The following is a 5,446-nucleotide window of genomic DNA, read 5'->3' as shown; positions in this document are numbered from 1 at the left end:
ATATGTATATTTGATAATATGTAATTATATTTTACTTTAATCAATATAGGTAAATTATGTAATACTGTACGATTATTATATACTGAAATTGCAGATATCTTGACATAACATATACATATATGTAGATATAAATTTGAATTTGATCTTATCTTTATGAAAATTTAATTTAAATAAGTTATATTTCTTCGTAATTTCTTGTTCAATTAGTTATTTCATTAGTTATTTCAACAAGTGAGTATAGTATTACAGATAATTAAAAAGTATAGAATAAGTTATAAGTATAACTATGAAAAAGGTTTCATTATTTAAAAAGATAAAGAAAAAATTTATAATAGAAATTGTTAGATTTATTCTTTTTGTGCACACATACACACGTTTAAGCTTCTGTAATAGAAAACGTATCACAAAGTAATCGTAGACAACTTTTGGTATTACGTGTAATATTTTATTTATAATATTTTATAAGTCATTGTTAGTTATATTACTTTTCGTTATTACTCATATGATCTTTAAAGTATCGTCTTTATTTTCACAGAAACGAGCAACATCGTAAGAATTTATTACACCATTAAACGTCGATCTTAGTTGGGTTTCGGCCTGGATATTCGGAAGTGTTTCTGACATCGTTTAAATTTCTTGTTCCTAGAATGCAATTTACAAAAAATCATTTTCATATACAATGTATATCAAATTTTATCAAGCTACTATTCAACATATTCAAAGAAAAAGTACATTAAACTATATTATATTTATGAGAGATATATGTAATTTTATTTCATATTATTTATAATTATAAAATTATAACACATATAATTAAAATCATAATATATAATTATTATGATTATAATTAAAATTATAACTATACAATCTGATATAAGTGAAGTCATGTGAAAAAGTATTGCAGAATTTAACAGAATTTTTACAAAATTTCTATGAGAATCTTAATCTTTCTAAATAAAGTACAAGCTATGAATTAATCTTAATTTTAACAATAATTTTATAAAAAATGCAGCATGTACATATAAATTCTGGAAGAGACCGTAAAATTTCCTTTCCTGTTGAAAACTATTTTTCATGAGAAAAAATGAAACAAGATAAAATTGAAATTTCCATATTACACTTCGTCATAGCAGAGGATGGTAAGTAAAATATGCGCAACTTAATTAAGCTTTCAATAACTAAGCTAAAATAATTCGCTGCACACCTGCTACTCACCGCCTCTCTATCTTTTATGACATATTTAATTTATCACTTGATTTGTTCTCTAGACATAGAAAACACACTAAGGGAAGTTATTAAATCTAAATGCTTCTGTGCACTTGATATTTCTAACAAAAATATATCTTCCTCGCGAATAACGGAATGCATTTTACATTCGTGTAGGAATAATGCCCGGGTCCATTTATTACAAAGCACGCATTTCTTTTATGTCCAGCATCCGTACGTTGTAAACTTTTTATTGTACCGTCATCAATTTGAACCATTCGCGATATCGATCTATCTTGACATGGATACAATACAGATCGAGATAATCCATGTTTTCTCTCTCTCCATTTCTGAAACGAAAAGACATCTCGTACATCCATATTTTTCTTCGTTGTTATACAGAAGACATACGATAAGTGTGTATCCAAAATTAATCATTTTCATTTTTATGTTAATTAAAGTGTTATTCTATTCTGAGAGAAACAGCTTACAGGGATACTAAATTATTAAAATAATCGTAATTTATTAAATAGCAAAAGAATAATATAGCAAAGAATATTTAAAAAATACATTTTAAAAACTTTCTAATTCATTTTTAATAAATTAAGACATGCAAAATTGATTATACAAAGCTATTATATAATATTATTTTCTATTACTATTCATTGTACCAAATTGATGTATTAAAATCAAATACAATATTTTGAAAAAATTTAAATGTCTCTTAATTAAAAGATCTCATATTCTCTCAGCCATGCTCAAATATATCTATGTATTATTAATTTGTAACAGATATTTAAAGATATTCTTTATTAGAAATCATAAATATTTTAAATTGGACAATAATATCTTACTTGCAATATTTATAAACAATTATCACAAATTCATTCTAATAAAAACTGGAAAATAGCTGATATATTGTATTCTCACATGGCTTCTTGTTGGTTCAAGTAATGCAAAGGAATTTTGCATAAATAGCCTGATAAAGCATCGTCGTCGCGGTGCAACGTTAAATGCAGATTAGCCTTCATCCTCGAGCGTAAAACGCGAAAAAGTGAAAACATTGCTCCGACAAGACGCCGAGATCGGTCCCATCAAGGGCTCGTGGGATAAGTAAAAAGGACTATTTTTCAGTGGCGGCATCTTATCCAGGACACAGTGACACCATGTAATACCGTGGTGCCGGCTTATATGCATTCATAAGATATTCATAAGACTTCTGGCGCCTCAATTCTCGCTAGCGACAAAGAGCAACTCGACAACCGTCTTTCGAGGATAAAAGATCAGAAGTAGGTACACGGTGGACAGCAGAGACGATCTTCCGCTTTTGCGTTTCACGTCCCGCAAGCTTCCTTAAAACGGTCCGAAGTTCTGTAAACTGCGTCACAGGAAATTACTATGAACTTTCACACAGATTGAAAAAGTTTTCCGAAAAGCATTCCGATTGTTAAGACGCGACGCTCACGTTTCCCGCGTGGAGTGTTAGCATGGCCTCGAGAAAGAAAACTGCCTCGTTCGAACTTTTATCGTGACTCGTTGCTATCTCCTCATTTACGCCATTCGCGCGGTTGCATAACGACGGAGTTACATCAAATCGAATGACGTTCATGTTGAGCTACCAATAAAGTTTTATACTTATTAGATTTTTTTTCAGAAGAATCATCTTCATATCAAAATGTGATTTTCATCTCATTCTTTATCATGACTTTCTAACTAGTTTATTTTTTTCGTCTTTGTTTAGAAGAGTCTTTGGATCCATCATACGACACAACGACGTTCTTGACGCAAAATTGTCTTAGCAGTTGAGGCGTCTTGTAAAGTTTTCTTTCTCGAAGTTATTATCGCGCGCATAGTATCTCATACAATGTAAAAGTCGTATAGCAGGTTAAGATTTGAGGTATTATTCAAAGTTAATCCTCTTATTATGTTATTATACTTCCAGCTCTTCTTCCACTTTATGCTTCTTAGCAGCTTATAAAATGAGAGAAAATTTTGCAAAAGCTTAAGCTTTTATATTCTACTATAACTGCAAAGTAATAAGTTTCACATTCTTTCCTATTTCAATAATATAAAAATTATACTTTATATACCATTATAAGTTTACAAGATCAAGACACTTGATTGCGTTACAGTTTCTGTGTTTATGTTAAATCTTCAAATTCTAATATTTTAATCATTTAATCTTTTTTTTCTCCGTCTTTCTTTATATTATTTTAACTAAATTTTCATTATTTTTAATAAGTACAAAGTTGAACAAATTTATAAAAATTGTTTTATGAAGCTGTGATTACACACACACACGCACACGCACGCACGCACGCGCGCGCACACACACACACACACACATTTATATAATTTAAGGATTATTTTTTATTTCATATTTAATTTTTCGTTTAAACATTTATTTGTCAATTTGAAATATATGAAACAAAAACATATATTTATTCTTTATTCCTTTTTTTATTCTTTTTTCAAACTATATAATTACTTTTTTTTACAAAAAAAATAATAATTTTCGTAAACGTTTAATATTTAAATGATTCAATTTATTGTACTTTCCTTTATTTTTTTCATATCAGCCATCATCACGTGGAAACGTGCATACTTTGGATTGGTCGCTAACCGCAATTTCAAAGACGCTCTTTGGAAGGAATATTAACAGATTAAATAGAAGGCGTATCCTCTTAACGCTCTAGCTGCTGCACCTGCAGTAGTGCAGAAACAATGTCGTACCTTGCTGTAAATTCCACGTACTCGCCTGGTGGAGTGGCTTAATGCAGATTTAGGTAGGTTCCTAGAGCGCGCATGCGGCTTTTACATCCCATAGACTTAGGCTAATTAATTTATAGACTGCGCCCTTATCTGTTGCTGGCGCCTACTATATAACCACTACTACTGGATAGTGGGCGTCAGCGAGTTGCCCTAAGTGCGCCAGCAGGGAAACCAGTTACCATAGATCCATAGCGATAACGCGTTCTTCCCTCTTTGCCACCCAGTCTCCTAGACTAGACTTCAGCCAAAAGTTAGACGAGAAGGGAGTTTGACTCGTTCGTCTGGGAATCGCAAATGACTTCCGTGCGGTCGGTCCAGTTTGAGCAGCCATCTCGTCTTTACTTGAGATTGCGGACATCCTTACTGAGAGACAATCGGTAGATGTTCGCGTTACGCGCTAAAGGATGAAAATTGTCTTCTTCTCAAACATTGCTTATTACAAATAATAGTGAATTTACTGTGCAATATTAAGCGCATATTTAAAAAAGCGTATGATAATATTACTTATTATTTACAATTTAAAATAATATGTATCTACTTTATCAAGAATATTTTATTATACATATATTTAGGATACTAAAATAAACGCTTAGAAGGACTAGTTTGAACACTGAGGAAAAAAAAATATCTTTGACCTATCACCTTATATATATGTATGTACCTTCTCTTCCAGTTATTGATTCAATTTAGAAAATGCCAATTGCATCGGAACATCAGTAGCAGTACACCGTAAACAAGTCGACGTAAAATTTTTCATTTAAAATAAAATATTATGATAAGTGAAACGATAAATATCCGTTTATTGAAATAAAAGATTTTTTTTATTGACATATAAGCATATCATGTATTATCGAAATAAATGGTACCTTCTCTATGCATGCGTTATAAAATTTTTATAGGCTTCAACGCGTCATAGTCGAATCCCAATCGCAATAAAAAAAGTTATTTGTCAATTCGAAATGCATCGGCACGTCGTGCAAGAATGCTGACGCTGTCGCCAACGATGTGTCGCGAAGCGTAGGTGGTAGAGCTCGTTAGATCAGTCGAGCACCTTGTGAACGCTGTTAATTGCATCGCGTCGATGAACGTGCACGCACCGATTTAGTTTATCGCTCGGCTTGCCTAGCGCAGCTAGAGACGGGGTTGCGCGAACGCGTCGACGAGACGACGATACGCGTGTCAATGTGTATGAGTACAAAACTACGTACATACATGAAAAGCAATCAAATTTCCCCGGGAAATCTTTGTGGCGACGTGATAGAATAGAATTGTGGATAAACTGAGTATTCTGGTTGGTGGTCACAAAAGCTTTTATATGTCGCGCAGAAAACGCATTACAATTAACGACGAAAAGTCGGCAGGCGGTCACTGATGGATATTGGTTTTTTAATTGGCAATGTGTGTCCGGATGTTTTTCATGGAATTTAGTCTACACGTAAGTTTGTATAAGCATAGAGAAATTGATAGG

General features: G+C 32.1%; 1 protein-coding gene across 2 annotated transcripts in view; it reads right to left on the bottom strand.

The window, feature by feature from the left end:
* The window catches only part of LOC108747858 (FK506-binding protein 2), a 64,831-nt gene that overhangs the window by 13,342 nt on the left and 46,043 nt on the right, over window positions 1-5,446 (bottom strand). The gene's annotated exons all lie outside the window — the stretch shown is intronic.

Source organism: Trachymyrmex septentrionalis, unplaced genomic scaffold (assembly GCF_001594115.1).
Source record: "Trachymyrmex septentrionalis isolate Tsep2-gDNA-1 unplaced genomic scaffold, Tsep1.0 scaffold20, whole genome shotgun sequence".
Taxonomy (NCBI): domain Eukaryota; kingdom Metazoa; phylum Arthropoda; class Insecta; order Hymenoptera; family Formicidae; genus Trachymyrmex; species Trachymyrmex septentrionalis.
This window is presented reverse-complemented; position numbering and strand designations above follow the sequence as displayed.